This window comes from Pipistrellus kuhlii, unplaced genomic scaffold (genome assembly GCF_014108245.1).
Source record: "Pipistrellus kuhlii isolate mPipKuh1 unplaced genomic scaffold, mPipKuh1.p scaffold_m20_p_13, whole genome shotgun sequence".
Taxonomy (NCBI): domain Eukaryota; kingdom Metazoa; phylum Chordata; class Mammalia; order Chiroptera; family Vespertilionidae; genus Pipistrellus; species Pipistrellus kuhlii.
The window spans coordinates 27663790-27680140 of record NW_023425438.1 but is presented as its reverse complement, the minus strand read 5'-3'; the positions used below and the strand labels follow the sequence as shown (position 1 = coordinate 27680140).

General features: G+C 36.7%; 1 non-coding gene across 1 annotated transcript; it reads right to left on the bottom strand.

Annotated features, from left to right (window-relative positions):
- Positions 1–13587: 13587 nt before the first annotated feature.
- Positions 13588–13778, bottom strand: LOC118717883. Its single transcript, XR_004987637.1, has one exon. It is a non-coding gene; the product is annotated as a U2 spliceosomal RNA (small nuclear RNA).
- Positions 13779–16351: the final 2573 nt, after the last annotated feature.

Below are 16351 nucleotides of genomic sequence, written 5' to 3'. Positions count from 1 at the left end.
ATTTTCTCCTTTGATGAATGAAACCAAATTTAACTGGTGTGCTTCAGTGGCGAGACTATAGTTTTCAGAACATATTAGAGCCAGAAGAAATGCGACAGCTTGATGTTCCTTCTAAACACTGGAGAAGACATTTTTAGGTGCATGGGTGCAGGCAGTGTGGAATCCGGCTTGTCTCAGCAGCACAGAGAAGACAGGAAGGCTCTGAACCGCATGGAGAGGAATAAAGCCACAGCGGATCACTCCGCAGCCCAGCAACTTGTGGACTGGAACTCGTTGAGAGCTTATGATTCAACGACTTGTGATTTTCAACCCACTTTAGGTTTCTTCTAATTAGTGTCTCTGCAGTTTGCAGGTGTGATTGACAGTGATGGAGCTCCGTGATAGAGCACCCTTCTCTCCATTCATCACAAGGCCCATAGATTATAGCAGATCTAATAGAGAGTCAGACATGATATGTTGTCCATGGCACTGTCACTTGTGATAAATGAATTACACAAGTCTCGGCGTTTTAGAGACTCCAGTGAAGTGTCAGATCTAACAAAGCCATTAAAAACTTAGAGAAAGGGGCAAAAAGAAATATATTAAGCACTGCTCTGATACAAGGCTGATACAGAAAGCAAAAAAAAAAAAATCACAATTGTCAAGTTACCACGTTTATATTTTTTTAAAAAATACTGTAAAATGTGCATTCCAATTACAAAAATCCCTCTGAAATGTCTGGGAAATCTTCACTTACCACATAATAATGTCAGCCATAAGAATCAGTAAAATTTTCAGCCAACCTAGTAGTTCAGAATGCTTTCACAAGTCCTTTCACTGTTGATAGCATCACATTTATGTGAGCATCCCTAAATTAATTCATATTCAGACATCTTTATTTATAATTGCAAGTTCTCTTCTGGTCAGTGGGCAAAAATAAGCAAGAGTCAGAGAAACTATTCATCAGACACTGGTTTTCAAAGCCAAAGCCGCAGATAACCTTAGGGAGAACAACACTAAGGTGCAGAATAGACATGCAACATAACAAGTGTGAACTTTACGAAAAACAAAAAACAAAAAACACCAGGCTAAATGACAGCTCCAGACTCACAACTGGACACTATCGAAAAGGACAGCATTGGTCAAATGCCAACTACTCAAGCTACCCAAGGTTTCTGTACTCTGCACTTATTTGACGGGTCAATGGTCTCTCACGCAGACTTGCTAGGGCATTGTACACATGAACAGAAACACAAAATAGAGTTGCGTTTCTAGTGCTGTTTCACTATGTATGTCCTGAATGCCTGAACACCTATCATTTATTTACTATATTATATATTTGTGATATAGCAGAATGCTGAGATTAATTTAAATGTATTAGTTGCCAAGTGCCTAAGATAAGACCAAAACTAGAGTTCTCCTTATGTTTTGTGTATATTAGGGGTTCCTTTTACTATTTTTAATTCTTTTTTATTCTTAAATTATTTTATACTAGTCAATGCATGAGGTTTATTCTGAGGAGCATTTGCCTTAATAAAGATCATCTCTTATCTGCTTGCTGATACACATATATTCAATTTTCTGTTGTCAAGGTTATGATACAGTTTAAGAAACAAAATAGTAGCCAACATTTCTGTAAGCAATTAACACCGTCCTCACTCTAAGTCTTAAGAAAATCTTTAAAATGGACACACTGAGGTGCAACAAAGTGTTTGTTGTCAATGTTCCAGGTCTTTTAGATTCAAATGCTTAGCAGTATCCTTTTTCCTTGAAGCAAACTGAATGGAATTTGTTTTTTAAAAAAATCAGCATAATATGCTTCCAGTGGTTGATGCTGTAATAAAAAATAATAATATTTCAATTGATGCTGCTTCACTCAATATTAAGATATTTGGTAAGTTTGAAGAATTATTAAAGAAGCACTACATACCTCTTATTCAATGGGGTGCCCAAGAAAGACCTATAGAAATCCAACTGTTAATACTGAACCCCAGGAGACCACTGGAATATTAAGTGTAAAAAATATATGAAGCACCTCAATCCAATATTAACATTTACCCATCCTCTTGCTGTTTTTGCTAAGGAAGGTCAAAGCAAAATCTGGTCTTTTCAAAGCTTATCAAATGTTCCTCATTAATGATGGATTCTAACACAAATAGTCTCCATTCATTGAGAAATATATTGAATTCATCTCTTTGGTTAGGATTCCATTCTTCTGTTCTCCATCAATTAGACATGAAAATTTCACCTTTCTGAGTTTTAGCAGTGGTAGCTTCTCAAGACATTAATTTAAATATGATACTGGGTAAACTGAACTATCAGAAAAACCTTCAGAAAATGCTAGTGTCTCAGTAAGTCAGAAAATCAAAAGAAAAAACTGTAAAAATTGGACTCTCTAGCTACATCAGAGTTGCTGCTAGTGACCCAACCCAGGATAAGACAGCAAATCCAGAACGGGGAACTCCAAAATATTTCACTACATCTTTCTTCCACAAAACTATCAATCCTAAGCTAGTTATTGGCTTCGAGAACAATGTGTTCTGGAATCACTAGCCACTTTCTGGATTGCTAGTTATTCGTTCAACAGTGTTAGACACTCTTCTAAGTGCTGGGGTAGATGCCAGGTATTAGTTTCAAAAACACATAATTTAGCAAGGCGATGTGGGAATTAGCAAGTGACAAGTATTATAAAATAAAATAAAAAAATGTAAAGTTAGTAAAGAGGGAAACACAGTTTTACCAGACACAAAGAAGGTGGAAGAGCACCCTCAGCAGAAGGAATAGAAGCATACAGGAGCCCAAAAGTTATGAAATATTCAGAGAATGGCAAGCCGTTTCACTGGTCTGGAGCACCGTGTGTGTGTTGGAGACAGGAGAGGGAGACATGAGGCTAGATGTGAAGGCCGGGACAGAGAGGAGCTGAGCAAGGATTTTGCACAGAGGAGCTATGTGATACCATTGGTGTTATGTATACCAGAGGTGTGTTCAATATGGTTTTCTTCCCTTTTGAATGTGGACTAGTGATTTGTTTCAGTTGTTGCATGCTGCATTGATTTAAAGTAGTGGAGCCCACGTAGGTTGTGTTCAGTAAGATGTTAATAATTATAATAAACAACAACAAACAAAAAAACACAGAATGATAGACTTTTAGAAATGGCGAACATTTCAGATAGTATCTCTCTATTTTCCTAAATGAAAAAAAACAACAACAACAAAAAAACCACTAAGAACTAAAGAGACGAAGTCACTTGCAGAAGGTCAATATGGAAATTGCTACCAGGAAAGAGATTACTATCCAGCCCCTGCATGTGCAGTTCTATAACATTTCCTACGAGGTAAATACACTTCCTCTCTTTCACAGTTTCCCAGCATTAATTCTGGTCCTTTACAAAGCTTTACATTCTGAATGGCTTCTGTCTAAAATAGACACGTTTGAAAAATGTATTTTTTAAAAACTGAAAATTATTAGGAGTGCTCATTTCTATGGGGGGGGGGAAACTCATAGATTGGAATATTTGTTAGTCAGTGGCTCCATTTATCAAAAGATAATTTGGATTTTTTTGATTTTATGTGCAAAGAAAAGGAACAGCCTTGCCAGCACACTGTAGGCCATGAAGCCTTTGCCGAAGCAAGGAGGCATCAAGCAAGTCGATATACTTGAGACAAGAAAGGTCTTTTACATGGCACCACTCAGATTTCAAAAACCTTTACACTCCAGCACGATAATGAGGCAGGACTTCCTCCACTTGCAATCAACACTTTCACAAATGTTTTGCTTATATTGCCTTTTGCCTCTATAGATCATGGGCTAGGTGAGAAGAGTTTTGGAGATGTCCACTAGGACTGTGTGTATATACTACTAGGACGTTTCTGCCTAGAGTGCTCAGGAAGAACTGCCTGTGTATAACCTAGTGGACAATCTGTTGAGAATATCAGAAATGTAATACTAATACATAGTGCGCCCAACAGTGTCTAATCAGCTTGACATTCTGTTTCTGGACTCAACCTGGCAAGGTATCGAAGTATTGAAGCACCACATGCCTCTCTTTGTTCTTGTCCCCAAAACCTACAACACTCCCCCACTAGGCCCTACCCCCAATGTAAGATAACCCCCAATTTAACCCTGCTAACTGCCAATTGCTGACAACTAGTATATGGGAGCTAAAACCCACAAAAGGAGCTCAGGACATCTTGAAATGAGTTTCAGAATATGCTATCTTTTTAGGGTAATGTTACATAATCCCAATAGCTACTGTGCAAAATATAGCTCAAATCCTCTTTCCCTAAATTCCTTCTCTTGAGCTTTGAGGACTCCCTCCAGGTTAAATTCTGGAGTTTGTTAAGACATCTGTTTTCTTGAATCTTGTTACAAAGTCCCTTTATCACTTCACTCACTCTGGCCGCCTCCACTATAGCTTTCAGTTGTAGAAGTTTAATGAGATCAGACTTGGGTGAAAACCAAAAATGCAGTAAAGGCTTTTTATCTTCCATTATTACATACCTAACTAGAGGCCCGATACATGGAATTCATGCATAGGGGTTGGGGGATGAGGGGTGTCCCTCAGCCCAGCCTTCACCCTCTACAATCTGGGACCCCTCAAGGGATGTCCAACTGCCCATTTAGGCCTGATCCCACCAGGCAGTCGGACATCCCCCTCACAATCCAGGACTGCTGGCTCCCAACTGCTCACCTGCCTGCCAGTCTGATCAACCCCTAACCACTTTCCTGCCAGCCTGGTTACCCGTAACAGCCCTCCCTTGCTAGCCTGGTCACCACTAATTGCCCTTCCTGTTGGTCTGGTCCTCCCCCCAACTTCCCTCCCCTGCAGGCCTGGTCACTCCCAACTGCCATCCCCTGCTGACTATCTTGTGTCCACATGGGGGCAGCCATGTTTGACCACATGGAGGCAGCCATCTCATGTGTTGAGTGATGTTCAATTTGCATATTACTCTTTTATTAGATAAGTTATGGCATTGTCCAACCTGTTGTTTCTTACAAAAAACACACACATAAAATAAAATAAAAATTCTGATAGACTGCTAAGGAAAAAGAAAACTGGTAATCTAGATCAGTGATTTCCAACTGCAAGAATTTTCAATACCTGACTATTTTGTCAGAGGAACTGACCTCTTTTCCCTTAGCTTATCCAATAAAAAAATGACAACAGTCAACACAACAGCCATTGGGTATGAAGGAAGCAGAAGTATATCTGTATTTTTGTCAGATAGGCAAAAAAATGTGTTTTATGGTGTGCCACAGAATTTTAGTAATTAGTTTATGTGTGCCATGAGATGGAAAAGGTTGAAAATCACTGATCTAGATAATGCAAAATGGTAGGTTCTAAAATATATGCAATGGCAATGATGATCCTAAAAGCTACTACTTCTTGAGTCATTTCTGTGTGCCAGTACTATGCTAAGCCCTTTCCAAATACTGTTTCACAAAGCACTTACAGTAGCCCTGTGAGTGAGTTCTTACCGTCCTCATTTTTTCAGAAAAGGAGCCAAAGCTCGGTGCTATTCAGTAACTGACTCATGGCATAGAGCAGGGTAAGTGGCATTTTAGCGGGTTTCTCTGACTGCAAAGTCTGTGTGTATAATCTTTACACCAAGACCAGGCACTTTTAACCTTGGGCTCCTAATATCTCAGCGCTCCTGTTATACGGAAGCTGGCATTCCATATCCCATCAATTTTGTGGATGCTACTGTTTGTTTCAAAGAGTGTCATCACCCAGTTTTATAGGTATATGATGGGTCCATAGAAAGGCCACTTAATAACCATTTGTTAGGACGGGTGACAACAATGGCCTGGCAGATCAGTGGCTCAGGGAAAGAAAGTGCTCAGCATCACCTGTTCTCTCCTCTCATAGTGAAGAAAGTTTTGATAATAAGAAAGAGTACTCCAAGCAGAAAATATAAGAAATCTCTCCATTTAGGAAATTATTTTAGGACACCTGGATCTTTTTTTTTTAATGTGGATTAACTTCTGTTAAGTATTCTGCCTCCTTCATTGGATGACACTGCTTCCTGGAGTCTCTTCTAGACCACGCAGATCCGTGGTCAGCAAACTGTGGTTCTCGAGCCACATGCGGTTCTTTGGCCCCTTGAGTGTGGCTCTTTCACAAAATACCACGGCCTGGGCGAGTCTATTTTGAAAAAGTGGCGTTAGAAGAAGTTTCAGTTTAAAAAGTGTGGCTCTCAGAAGAAATTTCAATCGTTGTACTGTTGATATTTGGCTCTGTTGACTAATGAGTTTGCCGACCACTGACCCAGATGAATCACAGATTCTTAGGAGACAGATCCTGAACAGCAAGAATCAGGCCTATGCTTTGCAAACCTCACTGGAGAGGCCAAGGATCTTGTGTGTAGGGCAGAAGTGTTTGAATCTGTACCAAACTATCCCTTTGAAAGTTCATGGAACTCACGTGATTTTTTTTCTCTTAACAACTGCGGCATTGCACTTTTAGTTAGTTCCTTCTAGGGGTTTGACAGAACAGGTATTAGTTATTACTCCTGCTGTGATGTTCCTCTCCCCTGCCCAGTACATCATTATCTGCCTCATTATCTGCTCTGTACAACATTATCTGTCTGCCTCAATCATCCCATCCATAAAATGGGGTTAATAATATTGGCCCTCATTTGCCTTGAACAAATACTGCTAGGGAAAATGAGAATATAAATTAAATTGCTTGCTGCTTTTTGGAAGAAAGTTGCCTTAGAAACACAAGCTTATTATTTTTCCGTAAAAAAAGCAAAATATATTAGGGTTTGAACAATGTTGCTAGCTGTTATTCTGCTCTTTCTTAACCCTCAGCAGAAGGACTACATTAGTTCCAGTCCCTAGGTGAACCTTTTATTCCATTTTCCACTGGAAAGGAAAAAAAAAGTTACTTTGCAAAGAAAGGAAAGAAAGAGAAAAAAATGTAGTATTCCCAAACCTCATTTACGGAACATTCTGTTCTCCAAATTACAGCACAGCAAGCAGGCAAGTGGGAACTTTTAGATTCCTGCATCCAAGCCGGTTCCACACAGCACCCACTAATACAAAATGGCTTTAATTACTTTAATATAAATCCTGGAAATGTGCAGATGGATTGTAATAATTATGCAAAACTGCGATGGTCCTTTATAGAAACACAGATCTTGCTAGCTTAAAAGAGAATGAAAGGAACACAAGTTCAACACAATATGTCAGGAAGCATATCTCCTAAGAAGTCCTGTATTTCAAATACCAAGCTGTACATTTCATCTGATGTGGCAGTTGTTATGGAAACGATGCTTTTTGATTGAATAGCAGAATAAATACCTACCTAAAACCAGCATGATGGGCGAGTGAATAAATTAAGAACTCCCCAAGACAACAATTACTTAGAGTTCTTCCTTGAGATAAATTTGAAAATTGTATAGACATGATGCAATCTATTATGAGTTTAAATATTTTTGAACTGAATCCTCTTCCTTATCTCAACAGTTAAACCGGCTGCACTATGTGTGTGAGTGTCACTATGTTTATCCACCAAACATACTCGCTCACACCCTTGTACACTGAAGGTTTAGTGAATATGGTCTAATGTTTTCTCAAAAATATATTTTTTTTTCAAATAGCATTTCTTCATTGCCTTCTAAATTAGTATAGGAGACGCCTTGGGAAACAAATGTTGAGTTATTATCATTGTCATTTTTAAATCAAGTGGGTCATACATAAATGTGCAAAAATCCCCAGGCATGAGAGAAAGGTCAGTCAAACAGGGCTTTCATATTTTCATGAGTCTGATATTAGACTGTTGCTGATTCCTACCAATATTAACAACCTTTCATAAATCATAAAGCAAATACGTCTATCTTTCCGTGTAGACATAATTCACCCATTTGCTGACTTAATTAAAGACTTCCAGTATAAAGTATGAAAATAAACATATTGAGGCTTGTTTTCCTCTTTCACATTTTACATGGAATGATACGCCACGAAAAAAGTGTGAGTGCAACAGGCACCCATATCACAAACTTCTCCATAATGGGCATGCATTTGCCCATTGGATCAACATCTTTCAATTTATTAGCATGACAAAGGACACAATTATTTTGGATATGCCTGAATGCAATTTTCATTAACTTTGCAATGATTTATTAACAAAAGTGTCAGGAATGTAATAAAAGCAGCAGGACTCCTCAAAATGCCAAAATAAAAAAATAAAAAAAATGAAGAAGACAGCCGAATTTCCCAACATGCCTTACGGCATCAGGTCAATAAGGTTGCCTGATTCCATCAAAAGCATCACCATGGTGAGTGAACTCTGCAATTAACAAAGAGTAAGCACAAAAAAATGCTAATATCTCATTTGAATGTAATTATGCACAGATTACTGTTCACTGGAACAAGAAAAGGGATTTTAATTGTCATCCAAAGTTACATGCAAACCCTGGATTCTAGTTAAGGGTTTTGGGGGGTTGGTTTTTTTTTGTTTTGTTTTGTTTTTTTAGTTCATGTGAGAATAAAGCATGCAGTTCACAAATTCTTATGTTCAGGGACATTATACACAGAATTACCTTTGTTTAAAAAATACAACTTGCAAAGTTTTAAAATAGCATCATTCCATGTATGTTGGCAAGGTTAGTTTGTAATAAGTTACACCATTGCTTGCATTTTAATACTATTTTATCTCATTTACATGTTTAAATTTGTTCCTGTAATAAAATTCATTAGTATGTTTATCATAACCACATAATGAATATAGCCCTTATGTAAAATAAAAAATTGAAAGTACATTAGAGACATTACAAGCTGTTTGAAATTACTGTGCTTTGCATATTATACCTTATTAATTAAATTATAAATTATTTATTTATGTATTTCTCTAATCAGGGGCAAGCACTAGAACAATATTATATTAGTATAAGAAACACAATACAACTCAAAGCTAATTCACACATGGACCAATTTTATGTAGACTCATGCAGATCCATTTTGCCATGGGTAGCGAATGCCACTCCCCCTGCTGTGCATCAAGGGATGTGAAATCACTGTTTAAAGGAGAGCAGAGGGTAAAGGGATTAGAAATGTTTCTTGTGCAAGTTAAAAACTTCACTTGTTAGTATAATATCTCCCTTTGTCTTCTCATTTTATTAGTATAATTAGATTGGCTATGCAGATGGAAGCAAAGAGGACTCTTTAAAGGAATTGATTCTGTGTCTTATTAGGAGCCCGTGGACAAGGAAAAAGTAATATTTTCTATTCTTTTTTCTTTTGGTTTACTTTGTCACTAATAATGGCGAATATGAATAGGAGAGAGTGAGGATGAGGAAAAAAAAGGAAAGAAAAAATATATTGGAAAATGAACCCAATATTTAGGGGAACAGCACTAAGTTCATTTTTCCTTATTCATCTTTTTTTAAAATATATTTTATTGATTTTTTTACAGAGAAGAAGGGAAAGGGATAGAGTTAAAAACATCAATGAGAGAGAAACACCAATCAGCTGCCTCCTGCACACCCCCAACTGGGATGTGACTGCAACCATGGTACACGCTCTTGACTGGAATCAAACCTCGAACCCTTCATTCTGCAGGCCGACACTCTATCCACTGAGCCAAACTAGTCAGGGCCTTATTCATCTTTTTAAGTAATTTTTATAACCATATGCAGAATGCCTGTGCTATCTTTCTCGTTATGTTAATGATTTACAGATCTTTTTTTTAATTAGTTTTCTAAATCCAGATTTGAGTACACTACCTGGATTATGGGTTCAGCCTATGTCTATACACAGGACAAGATTTGATTATTTTGATAAGCAATTACTCTGTCTACATTGTCAAATGTGATAATCCTTGGATAAGGCCTTCAGCCATTACAGCTGGCGAGTTGAAATGGGGGAGGGGAGGAACGGTCACTAGACTGCATAGTATGGGAAGTACAAAGATTTGAGAGTCAAAGTGGTTCAGGTTTTTAATCAAAGCAGTCTTCCCTTTTTCCAAGTAGGAAAAATCCTAAATCATAGTTATTCTGATGATTAAATAAGATTAATATTCCAAAAGGGTTCAGCATAGCTAAATAGTTGGTGTTCAACAAATGTTAATTCCAGGATTATTTTTGTGCAGAACCACAATAGAACAACATACCAGAATCTCCTTCTCAGAATTCCCATAAGCCTACATGCCATGCTGGGATTCATTTTTAATAGAGGTCAGCATCTGATACAGAGAAAAGCAAGCTAAAATTGAGAATGGTAATATTCAAAGCTACTGATAAAAGGGACCAACACATGTTACTTATAAATATCTCCCTAAATAATAAAAATAACCTTACTCACTTAATCAGTTTTAAGTTCTGCAACTGTCTTCCATGTCACAGTTTCCACAATTTGGTAAACACCAAGAGAGAGAGTAGGTAGAAGAAGCCGGTAGCATGAAGAGAACTTGCAGGAAACACAGAGGTTCCTTATAGTGAGTGTTTTGGGTTGCAAATTTAACAGGGTCTTTTTCAGATTGCTAAGTGCAATACATCTGTATTCACTTCTTGGAATCCCAGCTAAACCTAATTTCTGACCTACCCCCACTATTAGATGGAGCCACATCATTGAGTTCTGGCTAGGTAGGCAGATATCTGGATAGACTGAAGTGATATATGCTATTTCTAGACCTGGCATCTGAAAACTCCTACCAATATGTCACGCTGGATTTTTTTTTTTTTTTTTTTTTTTTTTTTGTCCTTTACCCTCTCTGTCTGGATAGAAATGAACCAGCCAAGGTCACTGATTTTCCAAAGACAAGGCCATGGGATGGAAGAAACCTAGGTCCCTAAATGACTGTGTGAAGTAAAGCACCCCATGGTAATTAGACTGTCAAGAAGGAGAAACAAAACGTTGTTGTGTTATGCCACTGAGAATTTAGACTTCTTGTTACAATCATCCTGACTAGAACTTGGTCATAAGGAAAGGTGAGTAGTTCTTATTTTTATGAGAAAGATCCTTTTATTAGAAATATAATTCTAGATATAATTTTATTTGTGTCAGAAAAAATGACCTAAATTATAATGATTTTTAATTTTAAATAAAATTTGACAAAGATAATTATAGTCCTGCAAGATTCTTTCAACAAAAGAGTTTTCTCTAGTACTACAGGCATTTTCTTTTTTTATATATATACATGCTTCATTTCCTGATTATTTTTATTGAGATGTAGTTAACATATAACACTAAGTATACAACATATTGCTTTGATACATTCATACATGCAATAGGACTACCACTTTAGAGCTAGCTAACACCTAGCATTACAGTTTTTTCCAATAAATGATTACTAAAACACATGACTACATATTGTGCTTTCAATCAGTGCTCTTTCTAGAACTACAAGACAGGAAAATTAACCCTTGAGAAAGAAATATACCAATACATATAGATGTTCATTATTGTTGAGTGAAATTAGATTCACTCAGCAAAAGGTTTCATCAAAAACACAGTCTCTAAGCAGAGCATTTCTGCTTTCCTGAGGGCGAATTTCCAGCCAAAATGTTTTATTAGCAAACAATCAAGAAGTCCAATCTTTGTTGTGCTACTTCTAAACGTGGAGCTGTTAGTGGGCAACATGGGTGGATCAAGGCACTCACTGCACAAAGAGCTCTGAAATCAATAAGTAAAACAGAAATAAAAATATGTGATGGATCTCCTCTGCCGTGGAACAATGTGGGATGACACATGAAAAGACAATGTCAATAGGAAAAAGAAACAAAATTGAATTTCATTACATTTCCTAATTCATTTAATAGGTAAAGACTCTCCAAATGGTCTAATATTCTATCAGTTGCTATTTTAATCAGCACATTTAAAAAAAAAACTAAAAAATGAATCATTCTTGCCCTGGCTCACTGGCTCCATTGATTGGAGCGTCATCCTGTGCACCCAAGGGTTGTGGGTTGATCCTGTCAGGACGCATATGGGAGGCAACCAATTGGTGTTTCTCTTACATCTCTCTCTCTTCCTCTCCCCTCTCTCCTCTCTCCTCTCACCTCTCCCCTCTCTCCTGTTCCTGTCCCTGTCCCTATCAAAATAAAACACATCCTTGGGTGAGGATTAAAAATATTAAATATATCTATATCAGTCACTACTGTCAATATTTGGCATAGTATAAATCATCTTTCGTAATCTGTGTGCTTTTTCTCAATGTTTATTTAAGTGCCTAAATAGCCTTTATTGGCTATCAGCCTATTAGCATGAGGCTGGATGTTCTTCAAGGGGAAGCTTGTTTACATAATAGCAACACACAATTTAGATGGCCTATTAATAAATACTTGTGAAAATAAGTATTATGATATCCTCACTAGAAAGACAGCAAATACAAAGGCAGCTTATTTTAATTGAAGGTAAGCTCTAAAAGTATTTCAAACCAAGAAGCAGACATTATAGCCAGTAGACACACAGGATGGAGCAAAAGTAGGTTTACAGCTATGAGTAGGCAAACACAGAATTTATTGTGATCTGGTCTCATGATTACCTCCCTGACGATCTTCCTCCCTCTTCCACTCCCTCCTCTCCTGTCACATTAGCCTTCTTTGTGGTCTCTTCACCCACTCCAGCAAAGCCCCTGCCTCAGGACTTTTGCACCTACTGCTTCTCCCGCTTTGAACACTCTTCTCAGTAAGACCTTTGTTCAAATGTTATCTTTTCCGATGATCTTATTTTCATTTGCCATCTTTCCACTTCTTGCCCCATCATTCTCCACCCTCTTCTTTTTGGGGCCTATTTTTCTCCATATCACACATCACATTTGTAATTTTTTTTTTTCTTTCTTGTCTGTCATCTTCCCCCATTAAAATGTAAGCTATATGAAGGATTTTTTGTTGTTGTTGTTGTTGTTCTCCGCTTTATTTCCAGAGCCAAGAAACACCAAATGTTGAGAAGAGTATATTATCTTATTCAATTCTAATGGGCTCTTTGAGTTAGGAGATATCAGCATTCTCAATGAATAAACACACACACACACACACACACACACACACACACACACACAAAAAAAAAAAAAAAAAAAAAAAAAAAAACCTGAAGCTCCCCCAAAATAAGGAATTGTCCATGTAGCAAAGGGAGGAAGAGGCAGTTGGATGAAAGAAGTCTTGATCTGTATTTGGAGACATCTTGTTGCTTCCATCCTACCACCTGCTTTTACATAAGAAAAATTACACCTTATTTACTTAAAGTTTATTGGGCCCTAAAGCATGAGATAAGTATTCTATTGTTGTTTGGTTTTATTTCCCCCCTTCCATTTCACTGAGTTTCTTGAACTTATCAGAGTTATAAAAACTATTATATATAAAAATTCAATAGCATTATATCAAATTTGTTTTTGCTTTTATTTACATCAAATTTCCTTCAAAGTTGACACATTATCTAACTAGGAATAAAATCACTGATGTGAACCAACTTCCTAGAGTATATCTGAAATGTATAAAATGTTTCCTTTGATTTCATGCACTAAAAAAAATATAGTATGAAAAATAAATTTTAGGAACTAATCATAATTTAGATTATTTTCCTAATTTCTCTATACTGATCATTCATTTTTCACCTAACAGAAATATTAAGAGAGAGAGAGAAAGAGAAAAGGGGATAAAGGTCAAGAGGGTTATACTTCACAAATGGGTAATAGTCATTCTTATTCAAACCTATCTCTAAATTTTAGAGAAATTTTAAACAGTTCTTCAAATAGATTTGGGGACCTTTGTAGACTGTAATTCAATTCAGAGAACCACTTTTAAACTGATAAGAACAGATACTACACTTGATCTTAGCCAAAAGGCCGAGAAGTGAACAGAGAATAATTTTAGTTGAGACTACATGAAATTCAGACTCGATTCCCATAGAAAAGAATAAACTGTTTTGTTGAACTAATTTAGTTTCCAGATAAAACTCACACCAAAGGTGCACGTCCTCTGTGGGTATTTATCTTAAGCCACCTTGAATACCTAGGGATTTCCACAATTCTTTGTGATGCTGAAATTAGCATCCCTTCATTAACTTATTGGATATTATTCTACGGAAAGACTTCCCCCACCAAGTTTAGAAATAAAAATTCCTCAAGCACAGATGTTTAAACAAATTTAAAGGTAATTTCAAATAAAAAAGATATAGAAGTAACATACCCTCTGTTCTTATAAAAGTTTAGTATATATGGAAAATCATACTGCAATGAATATGTTTAAGTAGGGAGAAGGAATCTGAAGCCACACACTTTTCTCTTATAAAAGCCAGTTGCTTCTAAATGGATAAAATGTAGATGTTTTAAAAAGCTTTAAAAATATAAACAAATGTCTTAGCCAAATTCCAAGTCAAAATAATGACTGGCGTTATGATTCCTAAAATTTCAAAACAATTTTTCAATTCTAAAAAAAATAGACATACAAAGATATTAATTCTGATTCATCACTGTTTACCTCCTCATCATTTTACACTCCTGCTATACAAAGTGTAAAGCTTGGAGCAACCACTTCTGCATCCCCACCCCAAACCTGCTGAGTCAGACTCTGCATTTTACAAGGGTCCCTGAGAGATTCAGATAGCCAGTAAAGTTAAGGAGCATTTATGTATACTTTTTAATAAGAATTAAACTAACTTTGGGCAACCAAAAAAATGGGCATAAACATAAGCTATTATAGAACTGGTATATTTGGAGAAGGAGAAGAGACTGTATTTCAGGGTTCTATCTTTCTTGCTTCTTACTGTATTTTGTGTAGGGGTAAATGCTAATAGAAACCTATATGCGACACCTATGGCGTCTTGAAGATTCTTAAACATTTACTCAACTAGCCTGAAAGCAGAGAGGTGTTTTTTGTTTGTCTTTTTCTTTATTTTCTTAGAGAGAGAAGAAAGAGAGGGAGAGAGAGAGACATCTTATGTGAGAGAAACATCTATCAGCTGCCTCCCATATGCACTCAGACCGGAGATGGAACCCACAACCTGAGTATGTATCCTGACCAGGGATGGAATCTACAACCTGGGAATGTGCCCGGATCAAGAATTAAATCTACAACCCTTCAGTGCATGGGGCCTTGTTTCAACCAACTGAGCCACACTGTTCAGGATTGAAAGCAGAGGTTTTTTTTGGTTTTTTTTTCATCTCTACCAAGAGGACCCTCATTATCACCTGAATAAAAATAATTTCATTCTGAAGTCTAACATTTAAATGATATAAGATTCCAATTTAATTAGGACACAATGTGAAGCCAGCTCAACTAAAAAGCAGGAACAATTTTCTAAAGGATTTAAATTACAAACTTGTGATAGACTTTGACAGATGACATATTTACTTTTCATAGGAGCTAAATGTGAGCTAAAAACACAGCAAATTTGAAATTAATGAGTCTAATGACAATATAGTTTTAAAGAACACTTTCTCTTTCAAGGGAAATAGATCTATGAAGCCCAACAATTAGTTAAAATGGTAAAATCCAATACACTATCAAAGCTTAGTAGCCTGGGAATCTGACCTTTCTTCAGAAATTGAAGATGCTCTAATCAGAATTAGTCAGGTGCACAGTGGGGTCAAGCGCCATCCTGAAGTTTCGCTAAATAGCTCCTCTCTAGTCTCTGATCACAGGGGCTTCAGATCCCAGGCTCTGACATCTCAGTGACTTCGGTAAGTGTGGTTAGGCAGCTGCCACTTATTTCATTCTCCATGCATCAAGTTTTGCATGCCTTAGCTAAGGGCCTTTTGGTAAAATGTTCAATCTAATAAATTCATGATCTAGCATTTTATCTTCTTTATCATAGTTTTCATCTCCTTAAGACAGAATTCACATACAACTATAGAAACAGTGGAAAATGAGAATATAAGTGTCCACATGTTTGAAGACATCACAGTGAACTAATGACTAATTACTGTGCAATTGAATACTAATGGAGAGACTCATGAAATCAACATGAACAGGAAATGAACTCAATATGACCAATGGTTCCACAATTAAAATCAAATAAATTCCTAGTAATAGAAAGATTTAAAATATATTACTACAACCAGTCAATTATTCTTCAGGTTACACTTTACAAAAAAAAAAAAAGCAAAATGCTAGAGAGAAGTATCTACCTAGATATCGTCTGAAAAGTTAATGTGCCTCTGAAATGTGAATTACAGTACTGTAATTATCTTCAAATTAAAGTAGTATGTAAAACTAGTTCAATAGCAAGTCACTTATTAAAAGCAAATCAGATAAACATGAATTTCAGGAAGGAAACGAGAGGTTAACTTTTTGGGACTCCCTTAATTAATTGTCACTCCAAATGTTTAACTCTTTATGTCTCGGCAGTCCTGTCAGAAAACTTTCCACAGAAAGCAAGCATGGTCATTGAGAAAAAGACAACAAAGAAAGCCAACCAACCAACAACACA